Source organism: Ornithodoros turicata, chromosome 4 (genome assembly GCF_037126465.1).
Source record: "Ornithodoros turicata isolate Travis chromosome 4, ASM3712646v1, whole genome shotgun sequence".
NCBI classification, from domain to species: Eukaryota; Metazoa; Arthropoda; class Arachnida; order Ixodida; family Argasidae; genus Ornithodoros; species Ornithodoros turicata.
This window is the reverse complement of record NC_088204.1, coordinates 55770035-55785820: the sequence shown is the minus strand read 5'-3', so window position 1 is coordinate 55785820 and position 15786 is coordinate 55770035. Positions and strand designations below refer to the sequence as shown.

Below are 15786 nucleotides of genomic sequence, written 5' to 3'. Positions count from 1 at the left end.
GCTTCTCCTATCTTGAATATGTGTGATTTCCCCTTGCCTCACGCTGAGAAATGACGTCACTTCCTGTAATCTCGTTCCCAGTTGCTTTTCTTATGTTGAACTTGTGTAATTTCCCATCTGGCTACCCTGCTCGGGAGCGATATCCATCGAAAATCACACATATTCAAGATAGGAGAAGCTTTAGTTCGACCCTGGGAACGAGGCTATGTGGCTATGTGCCGACTCCGTTGGCATATAGTGCATCACTGGCTATTTTGTCCCCGTATCGTTTGAGAAGCCTCGCTTGTTGTTGGAGTCAAGTGAGCCCAGTTTTAATATTAAACAGGGTAAGTGTGCCACTTGTTCTTACCTCGTTCATCTCGTCAAGTAAGCTTCCTAAGCTTCTGGGGCAGGATTTTTGCTTATTCAGAGCAGTAGTTATTCCTCAGTGACCGATCGAAGTAGCCGTGGGTCGTGGACCAGTCTGCTCGTCTGTGCTCCAATCTTTCACATATGTATTTCACGAATAAGGTCGATTAATTGCATTTATTCTGTTCATCGGGTCCAAAGGAACATCTGGGGAGGGATTCGTACCATTCCGAGCAGTAGTTATTTCGCAGTGGTCGATCGAAGTAGCCGTGGGTCGTGGACCAGTCTGCTCATCTGTGCTCCAATCTTTCACATATTTATTTCACGAATAAGGTCGATTAATTGCATTTATTCTGTTCATCGGGTCCAAGTGAACATCTGGGGAGGGATTCGTACCATTCCGAGCAGTAGTTATTTCGCAGTGGTCGATCGAAGTAGCCGTGGGTCGTGGACCAGTCTGCTCGTCTGTGCTCCAATCTTTCACATATTTATTTCACGAATAAGGTCGATTAATTGCATTTATTCTGTTCATCGGGTCCAAAGGAACATCTGGGGAGGGATTCGTACCATTCCGAGCAGTAGTTATTTCGCAGTGGTCGATCGAAGTAGCCGTGGGTCGTGGACCAGTCTGCTCGTCTGTGCTCCAATCTTTCACATATTTATTTCACGAATAAGGTCGATTAATTGCATTTATTCTGTTCATCGGGTCCAAGTGAACATCTGGGGAGAGATTCGTACCATTCCGAGCAGTAGTTATTTCGCAGTGGTCGATCGAAGTAGCCGTGGGTCGTGGACCAGTCTGCTCGTCTGTGCTCCAATCTTTCACATATTTATTTCACGAATAAGGTCGATTAATTGCATTTATTCTGTTCATCGGGTCCAAGTGAACATCTGGGGAGGGATTCGTACCATTCCGAGCAGTAGTTATTTCGCAGTGGTCGATCGAAGTAGCCGTGGGTCGTGGACCAGTCTGCTCGTCTGTGCTCCAATCTTTCACATATTTATTTCACGAATAAGGTCGATTAATTGCATTTATTCTGTTCATCGGGTCCAAGTGAACATCTGGGGAGGGATTCGTACCATTCCGAGCAGTAGTTATTTCGCAGTGGTCGATCGAAGTAGCCGTGGGTCGTGGACCAGTCTGCTCGTCTGTGCTCCAATCTTTCACATATTTATTTCACGAATAAGGTCGATTAATTGCATTTATTCTGTTCATCGGGTCCAAGTGAACATCTGGGGAGGGATTCGTACCATTCCGAGCAGTAGTTATTTCGCAGTGGTCGATCGAAGTAGCCGTGGGTCGTGGACCAGTCTGCTCGTCTGTGCTCCAATCTTTCACATATTTATTTCACGAATAAGGTCGATTAATTGCATTTATTCTGTTCATCGGGTCCAAAGGAACATCTGGGGAGGGATTCGTACCATTCCGAGCAGTAGTTATTTCGCAGTGGTCGATCGAAGTAGCCGTGGGTCGTGGACCAGTCTGCTCGTCTGTGCTCCAATCTTTCACATATTTATTTCACGTATAAGGTCGATTAATTGCATTTATTCTGTTCATCGGGTCCAAAGGAACATCTGGGGAGGGATTCGTACCATTCCGAGCGGTAGTTATTTCGCAGTGGTCGATCGAAGTAGCCGTGGGTCGTGGACCAGTCTGCTCGTCTGTGCTCCAATCTTTCACATATTTATTTCTCGAATAAGGTCGATTAATTGCATTTATTCTGTTCATCGGGTCCAAAGAAACATCTGGGGAGGGTTTCGTACCATTCCGAGCAGTAGTTATTTCGCAGTGATCGATCGAAGTAGCCGTGGGTCGTGGACCAGTCTGCTCGTCTGTGCTCCAATCTTTCACATATTTATTTCTCGAATAAGGTCGATTAATTGCATTTATTCTGTTCATCGGGTCCAAAGGAACATCTGGGGAGGGTTTCGTACCATTCCGAGCAGTAGTTATTTCGCAGTGATCGATCGAAGTAGCCGTGGGTCGTGGACCAGTCTGCTCGTCTGTGCTCCAATCTTTCACATATTTATTTCTCGAATAAGGTCGATTAATTGCATTTATTCTGTTCATCAGGTCCAAAGGAACACCTGGGGAGGGATTCGTACCATTCCGAGCAGTAGTTATTTCGCAGTGATCGATCGAAGTAGCCGTGGGTCGTCGACCAGTCTGCTCGTCTGTGCTCCAATCTTTCACATATTTATTTCTCGAATAAGGTCGATTAATTGCATTTATTCTGTTCATCGGGTCCAAGTGAACATCTGGGGAAGGATTCGTACCATTCCGAGCAGTATAGTTATTTTGGGGGGTTCACCGTACTTAATTATGTGTGGTATCTTACGTTCTTTGGCAGCACCTACAAGTCATGCGTATGGGTGTCCTTTCATGGCATCCCATATCGTAAACACAACTATCATCTGCATAGTTTCAGGAACACTCCCTGCTTTTTAGCCGGTGTGTATCTTCCATTCTTGGGCCGACTTAAACTTTTACTCCGAATAAAAGCAATTAAGAATATGTACTTCCGTTACAACAACCCAAAAACAAAGCTGCTGTATTTAAAAAGCGATTTATTTGGGATCGCTCATTGCTTGTATTCTAAACATATGCAAGACACACCTTACATTTATACTAAAGGCTTCACACAGTGTGGGCATAGAACAACTAAGCTAGATGTACTGTGTTTTGTTGTGGCAAAGGCCACATAATTTAGGCTTCTTCTTCCTATTTGCATCTTACACTATCTTTGAAGCTACGTGAAGTTGTCACTACGCTTACATTTGCTGAAATATACAGGCTTGTTATTCTAACTTTCATCTTCCACAGGTGAAATCAGGTGAAATCGCATCATAACTCATTTGCACACGTTGTCCGAGGATTGTCCGAGGTGCAGACAGTGCTTTTTGTGTTTGTCGTGTTATGTTGTGCTTCCTCGCATCTTGTCTTTCAATGGGGGTGCATGACACCCTTTGTTTCTCCACCTTGCAACTTTCGTGTCATTTAAGTCTTCATACGCCACGTCTGCACTTAAGAGCACAGAGCCTGCTGGTATGAGGAGAATTCTGCAGGAAGCTCTCTTTATATTTATGCAACACAACACTTGCACTTAAATGCTTGGTTTCCTGGGTCTCTCATGGGCTTCCCCTAACGCGACCATACAGTTCAGCTCTCGGTGTTGAGCATTTGTGGTAAGACACAGTGTAAACACGCTGTCTTCCTTTCATTTCAAGCGTTTTCGTCTGTCTGATTCTTTCATGCCATCACCACTCATCATAAATTACGTCAGCCCAGATGATGTTGCATCACAGGTACCTTTTGTTCAGCTGTGTAGGTTTTACAGACCTTAAAGCCAATTCGTTTTCATTGATTCACTCATTCAATACAAGATTTTATAGCTGTGTATTTCCATTCATCCAGCATCCAGTCTTGTTCTGTAGTTGCGGATCTCTCCCACTCGACTTTGTTCCGTCACAAAAATAATGTAAGTTAGCCTCATTCATACACAACTTCTGTGCTATCGTTGCTGCAGTTACCCTTCTTTCACTTTCACTGGCTGCAGGAGGCTAATCCTGGCAGGGGCCACTCTTTCACACAGACACACACGTAGAAAAAGGCAAAAGTGAATGACGTGCTGGCTTGTGTGCATCTCAGTGTTGACAGTGGCCCTTCTTTCTCAAGGAATTCAAGAGCATTAGCCTCTGGGGCTGCTGGCCACCACAGATGCTGCTCTGTCGTGTGGTAATGGAGGCTTCACTGGAGCTTAGCTGTCATTCACAATCTGCTGATTCTGGGAAACTGTACATGATGGCTTGTTCGGGGCTTTACGCTGCACTAGTTCCACTGTTTCTGTCTTGCAGGCTTGCATCATTCATTCCGACTAAAAGGTAGCATCCGACTAAAAGGTAGCAAAAGGTAAATCATGCACACTTAGTAGGGTGCCCAAGCCAATGTACTTGAACTTTGATTGCAAACACTTGGTTTCCATTTCTGCTCTCGTGACAGCACATTCCCAGCCTTTTCATTTTGGTGAAAATCTTCCACAGTAATGGCGTGCCCCACTGTACCAAGGAAAATTCAGGATGTGCAATCTTGTAACCGCATGGGCTTGAAGGCTGTCATAACTTCTGTGTCTTGTTCCATTTCAATATAGCCTCTTGCGGCCATTTCTATGCAGGGCTTGAGAGATCTCTTTTACGTGCCTCACATAGTATTCGCTTTGTAGAGTTCCACTGTTGTCTTCATGATGTAGTACAATATGAAAAATTTTGAGCTTCATCATTTTCTGTCACTCAAAGTAATTTTTGTCGTGCAAGTACTGTAACTTTTTTTAAAGCTTTGTCATAGCAACAACATCACAGCTTTGCCCAACAAGAACACAGGTGTAACATACAACATCTAATGTCACCAAAATGCTGACTACCATTGCAGCAGCATACCGCATTTCAGGCATACGGTACAAATGGATTACACAGTATCCTGACAACAAAGAAATACACTTACAGTCCTCAATTTTTGTGCATAATTTTTTTCTTCTTTTTCTCAATGCCCGAGCTATTCCCCCCAAGGTGTACAGTGAAACCACTCCATTTGGCAGGACTACAGCAATGGCCAAGTATTTGCATCTCGCATCTTTTATGGAACATCAGTCTGAACTGTTTGTACTCGAGAGGTTTCACCACACTGTACTTTTTTTTTTCCAGCCTTGTATTATGTTAGAGAAATACAATAAATCATATACCGTCATTTCATGTCTATAAGCTGTACTGCATTTAACCCACAGGACCTGTTTTCAGAAACATTTTGAAAAATTTCTGTCAGATAAGCTGCAGGCAATACGACATGGCTGATTTGTACAATGAAGGAAACCATAGAGAAGGCCGTAAACCCTGTGATCCATACTCTGGGTTTGGTATGGTGTATGACAAAGGAGGTCAGTTATAGTGTTCTACCAAATCAGACTGTGGCCCTGTTGCATGTTTTTCATGGATCGATGTGTTAGTGGCCTTCCAGAAGACATGAATCACTCTCACCACTTTCGTTAAAGCTGCTTGGGGGAAGGTACCAGGAGGGTCAGTCTACTCGAATGTGGACACGCCCATTTCACATTGTTCGTGCATTGACAGGGCGATGCTGTGCCAGAGTCCCGTGTGGTGTCAGCCCTTTCATTAACAACACAGTATGGGGAAAATACCAGGGGAAAATAGTTATGAGATACGCCACACCTGTCGACAAGCCGCAGAGCGCTTGTGCAAAAAAAAGAATCCCGCCAAGCTGATGCTGATACGCATGAAATTATGGTACACAATAAATACACTACAAATACGACTAGTAGGTACACAAGGACTGGTAGAGCACCCGCTGTTCTTGTACTTTTTAAGTTCTTTTCTATGCTAAGTGCAATATTTTATACAAATATTTACAAAAGTTACTCAACATTGGGGTGAGCCATTTCTTTCATCCGTGTGTGACCTTCTGGCAGCAAGGGGCACTTGGCAACTTCACAAAAAGGACATCACTAAACTTTCATTATAACTTATTTGCAACTATGACAAATGTCTGATGCTTGCATGCTAATGTGTCAGGCCACCTTATGAAATGACATGAATCTGTGGAATTACAAAGTTAAGAACAGGCGGAATTAATATTTATTTATTATTTATACATTATATTATTATTACATATATTACATATATTACATTATTATTACATATTTATACATATTATTATTATTACATATATATATTATTTATACGGAACAACATAGGCTACAACAATGACAACACAACAACAACATCTAACACAATCCAAAATCTAATTCTACTGGCTTGCTTTTCAGTGTTAGCCTAATTTTTTTACGCCATATGTTTGGTAAGCATGGTGAGTATAGGAAATATTCTCCCACTGACAGTTCTCTAACTTCTTGCAGGTCCTCTTTGCCGCCCATGGGCAGTCATTATCTCTGTGCAGCCCACCTTTACAATTGACCAGTGCTGGGTGCTTCTTTGACTCTTCCAGCTCCTAACAGTAAGCATTCACTCTTCACAGTGACTTTCCGGCTTAGCGGAAGCTATTCTGGACGGGTGATACCATGCACCCTCCACAAGGCACACAACGTCAATTTCCATAGCTGAAGGTTTCCTACACACATGCCTTGCTGATGCAACTTGCAGCTGTTTGATCTCATTGCATGCATGAGTGAACCATCTTATTAAGGACCAGTATCACAATGTGGCTGTAGCTCGTGACCTGCTTATTGCACGCTACCAGTTGCATAAGCTCACAAAAGAAAACGTTTTGGAGTGACCTCAACATGAATGTGGTGCAGTGAACGTGAACAGTGCACGCCGACAACCATATTAAATATCATTATCAGTCTGCAGTTAGTCAGAAGTCACCAGTCACAAAGAAAGTGCTCAAATAGGATAACCTGTACTGTAACTTACTGGCCTATGGATTACTTTTTTTTTTTTTTACACCCTTAGGCTGTTCCTGTTGGTCCTGAACGTAGGAGTAATACATTGCAAATCTTTGAGGGCATTTTCTTCCGTACATTGGAAATTCCCTGAAAGTGGGTAACCTATCCATTTTGCACTACAATTATAGTTGTCAATTCCAAGCTATTTTTACAATCCCGTGTTATCGGGATTGCGATGGGTTCAGGTGGTGTTTATATGCGTGGGTCAAAATTATCTTACGCGCATCCAACACGTGCCTGCGGGTTAAAATCTGCACCAGACACGCAACCCACGTCCCCTTACAAATTGAGACCAGCATCCTCCCGTATATTTTTTCCAAAAGCTCACCCCACCCTGACCTGCAACACGATGAATGGTGATGAACTCACGAACTCCCTGGTCTGTGCCTGGTAACTAGTTGTGTCTGTGTGCATGGTTTCTTGTATGACATCAGCGCTGGGGGCAGAAAAGGTGCAAATGCATGTTGGTTTGTGACTTGAGGCATGATGATACGAAACATGACATAGACGAAGAAGGACACGCAGTTGCTGTTGCTCCCTAACGTTGTGAGCATTTGTTCCGCCCTTGTCAACGACATTTCACGTCATATTTCGAGCGACTGCAGTACATACCCATGAGAAGTTGAGCGAATTGGTGTACTTTCGAATAATGTTTTGGTAAAATATGTCTACCGCACCCGACCTTCTACCCGCATGACGCCGAAAACCTGGACCGGCCACCTGCGACAACGTGTGGTTCACCCGCGGGCCGTGCAATCCATCTTACTACTACTGCCTACTTCCAAATCCATTTAACTCATGTGACTATATCAGCGTGTTGTGCACAGTTCATGTGCGCTTTCTCAGTTCTACCTTTTCCTGAAGGAAAGCTTTGAAAAATTTGCAATGTAACCAGATTGGTAAAATAGTGATGGCAAAATTCTTACATTTTGTATATATGTATATATATTTTTTCTCCTATGATAATGCAACTCCTTTTTTATTTATCACCATTTCACTGTTGCCATTGAAAAAAAGGTGAGGCTCGCTACACTTGAAGTAACAGGAAATAAAAGCTTTGTTTTCCTCAAATGGTGTAACATTCCACTTGAATGAAGAGCAGCAGCAACAACAACAAAAAAAGAACGAATGGAAAGAAACGAAGCACTAAACAGTTACAACACCGTCACTGCGTGCTTATCACATTGTACAATGATTAAAACCCAACGTGAGGAAGCACTGAGCGTTTACAGTGGTGCCCCCCAGTTCAGAGCGAACTTTGTGCAAATACTGGCTGCTGGACTGAAGGTCCGTCCAGCATCTGCGCTAGAAGAAACGACAGTCAGCAAATGTGTGTACGCACATGTAGGCAGCGGTCCTCTGCCACCTCCAGTCATAAAAAGTACCATTTCCTTACGAAGGAGTCTGTGCCTGACGTCCCACAGGTGTTTGGTTTTCCTGTCATATTTGATCTCGCGAAATCACAAATTTGGGACATCAAAAATTGGCCGGGATTCGGGATGTCCTGATTGACAACCCTAACTACAATTTGCAACATGGCAGCGGCTTCCCCCAGCAGTTCAGAGGAGAGGTGTGACTGGAGCAGTTCGCATGCATGTATTTGGTACGCATGTGCTTGACACACCTTTTGCACTGGCATGTCATGTGAGGCAACTACATCAGTATACTGCTTTTATATAGGGCTTTGTAACTTCCAGACAGGAAAGACCCTACCCTCTGATGTTGCTCTATTTGTTCTTGATTAATATCCACAACCTTTCTACATCTCCTTTCCCCATTCTGGAACTTGCTATGTTTATTCAAACTAACGCCACAATTTGACCCAACATATTTGCTTAGCCCCACACCACTCCTCTTTATAACCTCATGAATCTAGCTTTGCACCACAATTTTTGTCGTGCGTGAGTTCTTATCCTATGTTCTTCGTTATTTTTCAAATTCTTTCACCTTGCAAGTTGCAAAGGACCGAGAAACATGACCGAACTGTCTTCTAACTTCTTTCCATCTCCTTGATGCACAAACAAGTCCGCATTGCTTTCCTTGTAACGTTTACCATATGCTCGGGATGACACTTACCATAGTGCTACTAATAATTGTGATAAATAATATATAAATAAAGTCATATCTCAATTATCCGGACACCTCGGGAGTCCTCCGTTTTTGTCCGGATAACAAATTTCCAGATAGTCGAACCAAGCAAACTTCCCGGGAAAACCGAAAAATTTGGGAGACCTCTTCATAGCTCCAGAAAATGAAACCAGAAAAGGTAGTTACTTCCAAAATTCATACGAAGTGACCTGCTTAAAACTAGTAAGCATGCATGTGAGAGAATTGTGGTCACAGCCACGGCACCTGCTATGTCACCCTGCTGTCCAAAGAAGGGTAATGTCCTGCGCACACGTTTCTGATCTTTTTGCAGATGTCTTTGGCATAGGCCAATAGACAGGTGATTCTTTTGGACGGCTGGTGCATACAGAGCACCTCTTTCACTTATCGCCTGCCATCTCTAGTGTGTGTGCGTGGGGGGGGGGGGGGTCTGAAGGGAGTGACCCCTGAACAAAGGAGAGTCAGACAGTACAGAATGCTCTGGTGGGATGTGACCCTTTTCCAGAACAGTGCAGACACAGCAAGAGCAGAGGACGTTGACACTTCTGCGGATAAGTGAATCAGAATGACCTTTTATCCTGGAAGATTAGTCCCCGTATTTGCTGTCCGGATACGGATAGTGAATGCCAGATAACCAAGACAAAATCCAATGGTAGCAGGTTCGTTCCCTGTCATGAAGTCTGGAAAAAAAGTTTTTGGTTTGTTTATCTGAGCTCTGGGTAAGCGAGACGTGACTGTAAATAGATCAGTTAGTTTGTGCAGTTGCACGTTCTGCACTCTTGTTTCTTGCTAAAACCTGCAGCTGTTGCTGTGCTCTTAATTGTGTCTGGGTAACACTCAATATGATCCCACAATGGTTGGCAAGCATAAGAAATTATAAAATGTTGGGAATTCTAGAATTTTACACAATTACCACTGCAGGGGAGCAGGTAAGGGACTCCATGAGTCACTTTTGCTCCCTATCACATGCTAACATACTTATCAGGCAGACAGATTACTTTTTTGCGTGTTCTCTACCTCTACATGTGTAAGCAGGAATGCGGCAGTGTTGCTTACGGTGCCATGCAGAGCATGTTAAAAGCATTTTGTATTCTGCAGCATAGACTTCTCATTGCTTGATCTGCTTGCAGTCAAGAAGGAACAAAAAGTGCAATTTGGTTTATGTTGATTGCCTTGAGTATTCTATGTGGTGCTGCCATAACAAGTTTTCCACTTACAGGTTTTCTGTTCAACCAGATGACCCCGTACCGTCGAGAAGCCTATCTTCATCCCATCCGAGCATCTGTGACGGCTCTCGATGGCATCTTTCCACGCATCCCAGAGCACTCACTTGCTGAGCTTGTGGCATCCATAACAACATGCTTTGGTGCCATATTCTTGCCAGTGTTTTCGAAAAAGGACAGTGCACACAGGTGGTAAAAATCGCCTGTCTCTGCTTTTTGCAGGTGTTTCAAAATTGATGCTCTCATATATGGTGCGCACATAGGATAGTGCTTGGTGTATTCTACCTTGCTCGACAAAGTAATCGATAATATGGATAATTTTGACACAGTTTGACAAACAATCCACTGCACACACTGTCATTCTCCAGGAGTTCCTGGAGATTCACCGTAACTTCGGGAACCACCATGCAATCTACACTGATGGGACCAAAGTAAGCAATGGTGTGGCGGCCGTTGCCCTTGAAGGTGATTCAATTAAGATGGCACGCTTGAATACGAACGCCACAGTTTTCACCGCAGAGCTTTACACGATTCTCCTGGCTCTGCAGCACATTCAACAAAATGACCTTCAAAACTCAGTTAGTTACTCTGATTCGCTAAGCTCTGTGTGTGTGCGGCTTTCATGCTCTGACAGCAAGAATCACCTCGTCAAGCTAGTAGGGGCGCTTGCGACTCAACTTTCTTCCCGAGGCTTTTCAGTCTGTCTCTGCTGGGTCCCCAGCCACACTGGGATCCCAGGGAAACAAGCCGACTGTGAGGCTCGGCAAGCGTTGGCACAAGAGGAGTCAGCTCTAGTACTACCCTACCAAGACATCCTGGCAGTGTTAAAGTTGAACATTGCTCCGCTTTTAGCCTTTATCACCCAGTTCCTCATGTAAATCTCTCATCCTGAATCATCTCATCGCTCATACTTGTAGATAGCTTTTAACTGCCACACTCACTTGTTATCGTCATCCTCCTCTCTCTCTTAATCCTGGACCATCTCATCGCTCATACCTGTAGATAGCTTTTAATTACTACACTCACTTGTTAAAGTCCTCTCTCTCTCCCATCATCATCTCCCATACACCCCCAAAGTTGTCGCGCTCTTTGGCCTTTGCCGCCTTTGTGCCATTAAACACATAATCTCTCTCTCAAATTTTTTATGTCCACATGATTTGTTATAATCACCTATGCATTACCTTGAATCCCACGAGCTCCTGTTCATGGAGAACAATTGGATGTATTGTGAATGATCGCATTAAGACATCCCGTGCTGCTGCACGCCATGCACTTAACACCATCTTCATCGTTCTTCCATGACTCCAGCTTAGGCATCTGTTTGCCATCTGTGTTAAGCAGCCCTGGCCAAGGTAGTGTCTCCGAGGTCTATCACATATCCACCTTTTCATTTCAAGTACATGTTGCTGGGTGAGTGTCCTACAAGCTGAGAAGTGTTCTACGTCAGCACTCCAAAACACCACAGCTGCTCATGTCGTGCTGGAGGTTAACGAAGCATTTTGAGTTTCATACCGAGGCTAACGTGCCATTTTCTGTTTCTTCTGTATTTCACACAGAGAAAAACGATCACTGTGGTCCTCCACATTCTTTCTGGATTCTTTGTGTGGGTCGAAGCTAATTATTTCTTACTTCTTTAGATCTACAGCAATGAGGGTCCAGCGTCTTGTTATGGGATGTGAGCTAGCTGCATTCTTTCCACCTCTGGCTCTCTATTCTCTATATTGCCTTTCCATGGCTGTCTGTCTTCAGTTTCTACACCAAGGATGTTGCCATAATCAGCATCTGTACTACCGCATGGCATGCGCTTGGCTCTTTGTCAGTTAGATCTTCTGTTATATCTATTAGATCTATCTTCGTCACATCACCTCTCATCATCTCTCTGCCTCCATCACTATAGCATACTTCGGAATTGCCCTTCTGAACGGCAAAAGGATCATACAAGCTGACTTTTAGCGACACTTGTCTCACTGCTGTCCGAACTGGTGACCACTACCTCACTATGATTAGGCTCAAATTAGGCTTTATTTTTTTTCTGGGGGAGGGGGAGTACTGTACTCGGCTCATTTCCTCAGCACTTGTGCAGTGTTCTGTCATGCCATTAGTGATGTATTGATGTTCTGGACTTCCAGAATGTTCCCTGATCTTTACTGCATTGTATTGTGCTATTGTAGTATTTCTGGAACACTGCACAGCAGGATTGCCGTATTTCATTTGTTGTCTATCAGCGTCATCCACGCCTGTGTCAGTGCTTCCCTGCTTTCATGTAACCATGGTTACATGGAAGCAGGTATGGCGAGATAGGAGAGTCATCTTTAAAGGAAGGGAGCCCGCATCCTGGGCCTCTTCAGGGGCCAGTGGTACCCAGGGCCCAACTCTTGCTGCGCCCAACCATGTGCACCTAGCGCACGAACTTTCGTGTGCCAGTGATGCTGCATGTGATTAATGTGCAGTTACTTTCAAGGAAGAGTTCAACAAGAAAGGTTTTTTCAAGCCTGCTTCAGAAAATACTTCGTGTTTCATTCTGCTCCTGTAGTCTGACAACATCAGTGTCGCCAGATATGCAACGATTCACTCAGCACTGGAGTCTTGTGTCATGTTTTAACACGGTTACATATTTTCTTCATACGCAATCACAGTGGTACTGCATGCAGGTATCACTTCGCATCTGCTTGCTGTGACCTCATCTGTTCTCACAGCCGAAGCACTCTTTATCTGCGTTTCTCTTGAGTGTTTCTGCTTCACTCTTCAGCTGCATTTCAAGCACCCACTGACAATGCTCTAAAGATATGGTGGCGTATTACTCTTATGTCACATACACCTTGCCCCTGTCCTTACTAGCCTGAAGCCACCTGCTAGTGCAAGCCAGCACACAATGACTCCACCACTCTCTTCTTCGCTATGCAACCACTGTTGCACTATTTGAGGACTCCACTAACCTCCCAGGGAGAGGTGCTTGAGAAAATCAATGAAGAGATCGTAAAGCAGGACTGAGTCCGTGCCACTGAGGGCAACAAACATTGCCCGTTATTGTTTCGTTTCTAGTATGGGATGAGAAGTGTGTTTCTGCTGTCGACGGACTTGGTGACAAGCAGTTCTTCTGCGAGTAAATGTGCCACATTATCACCTCTGAACAGAGGCATCATGTAGGCATAAGTACTTGCAACCTTGTCAAACCTTACGCTGAGCTACATTAAAAATGCCTCAGTTATTGTGTCGAAGAGGTGGCCCTCCTGAAATGACTGGTCAGACGCACATAGCTTGGCTTCTTTAGACCTGTCGATTGTAGTGTCGAGGGACCTGAGATCAATGAGCCTTATAAATATGTTTGAGGGCTTTCCAAATGCAAGTACATCATCACTACCTCTCCTAGCATATGTAAGGCAGATACGTAAGGGAAGGGCAGGTTCGCAGCTTTCGGGCTTCGCCACCCTGGATTTCCTGTTTCTCTGATGGTCAGGCATCCCCATTGCCAGCGTGTGGGTGGGGATGGATGTTTTGTCTCTTCTGTCAGGAAGTGAACCCCTTTTTCCATTGACGATGCCCCTTTTTCCATTGACGAGGCAAAAAGCAATTTCCATTGCTTTTTGCAGTTCTTTTTGCTCTTGTGCATCTATGCTGTGCTTTCCTCTTCTTTTGCTTTGATGAGTTTTCTGTAACTGAATTGCTTTTCCATTTCTTTTTTTGCAGCACGGAGCAAGCGGCACTTCATTTCGGGTACACCTTGTGGGGTTCCCTCCGTTATCAGAACCTCACACACTGCTAGTAGTGTATCTATGGCCAAGGCAATATTGTACCCTAATGTCTCAGGTACAACTTCGATGTCCAGGTAGCACACTAGTCTCTTGAGTTTGTCCATTGATGAAGTCAGTTTTCCTGAAGCATTCACAGAGCAGAATAGCTTCCCATTCAGTTGCCGAACCTAACTGTCCCCTCTATCTTTCACAATTTCATACGAGTTTCCGCTATTTCCTTTTTCTGCATAATCACCTAGGCCACTTAGTTCACAAGCTCTGTCTTTACGTGTGTGATGTCTTGTATCTATATGTGCCTTCCATTGCTTGTCTGTCTCTTAAGAAGTCTACTACATGTACTCCCACTCAGCTTTTTTTGTACTTTATTTCCATGCATATGGCTTGCTCCTGCCATATGTAACTTGTTCCAAGGAGATTTTTGAAGTCAATAAACTGAATTGAATTTAATTTCGTGCAACTTAGACTGGACATTTTCACAAATGACATTGTTTACGTCTGCTGCTGCTGGGTTCCACATATCTGGACCCCCACTGTGCAAACATTTCGACTTGACATGGTAAGTGCCAAATGAAGGAGCTTGCAGAAAGAAGACAGTGTATTCTCACAACATTTCTTCCTGTACGACTGGCGGTCTGCCTTCTTCATTGCTTTATTCCAAGAAATAATTTTATTTTTGGTAAGGTGCCCACAACAGCCATTGTGTCTTCGTGGTGGTGCACTGACATACGTGAAGAGCAGGACAAGGCAGCCAGGGGAGAAACCGTGTACAAACTAAGTGAATTACATATTAGGTAAGGCTGAATAAATAGTACTGCGGTGTGAGCTGTACGGGGCATATAGTACATCAGAGTCAGATTCAGATAGATTGCAACGTATGCATTAATAAGCCAAAGTGTATTACACTGGACTCGTGCAATATCACCAAAATAATTCTTACAGGGAACATGAAATAACACACAAAAAAGACAGGATATAAGTTACATATATTATTGGACTACGTTGTTTATTTTACCTAAGAAGTCGGACAAGGTGCCACATTCAGTTATATTCTTTGGGAGAGAATTCCAGTAAGAAATTGTCAGTGGGAAAAAATAGTTTTTGTGGACATTGGTTCTGCAAGATAGTTCACGTATATAATTTCTGTGCCATTGGCGGGAATTTTGGTTTTCAATAAAAGTGAAGTACCCCTGCATTGATATTGAGCTTATTATTTATAATGAGCCACAGCATTTTTAAGCATTGTCTTTTAACTCCAATCGCTATAGGGGTGAGATTTGCATCCCTCAGAAGTTAGGTAGGTGACTCATGCCTACCATACTTGTTATAAATAAATCTAATTGCTCGTCTTTCTACCATCTCAATATCCCTTTTCTTCGACACTACTTCGAGGTACCATGCAACCGACCAATGTTCCAAGATTGGCCTTATCACAGTAGTGTAAGCTGTTAATTTAACGTTACTGGAGCGAATTTGTAAGTGCATAGGATCATATTCAGCTTTCCTAGTGCCTTCCCTTGATGTAACTAATATGCTGATGCCACGAAAGTTTACTGTCCATAATTACCCCCAAGTATTTATGATGACCGACACGTTTTAATGGGACAGCACCTAAAATGTATTCGAAGTTTGTTACGTCTTTCTTCAAAGTTAAGGACATCACAGCTGACTTTTTTGGGTTAATGCACATTTGCCACTGTTGACACCAATTCAATACAGTCAAACTCCTTTACAACGAAACTCAGGGGACAGCAAAAAAAATTTGCTGTAGTGGTATTTTCGTTAAAAAGGTGTTCGCTATAAAGGAGTTTGACTGTATTTCATTCAAGGCTGTATTCAGAAGACTATGATCATCCATAGTTGATATCGACTTACAGTATACAGTCG

The 15786-nt window shown here is 43.6% G+C and overlaps 1 long non-coding RNA gene across 1 annotated transcript; it reads left to right on the top strand.

The window, feature by feature from the left end:
* The first annotated feature begins 247 nt into the window (after positions 1-247).
* Positions 248-14442, top strand: LOC135391591 (uncharacterized). The gene is made up of 3 exons (XR_010422052.1): positions 248-326; positions 6273-6370; positions 10147-14442. It is a non-coding gene; the product is annotated as an uncharacterized LOC135391591 (long non-coding RNA).
* Positions 14443-15786: the final 1344 nt, after the last annotated feature.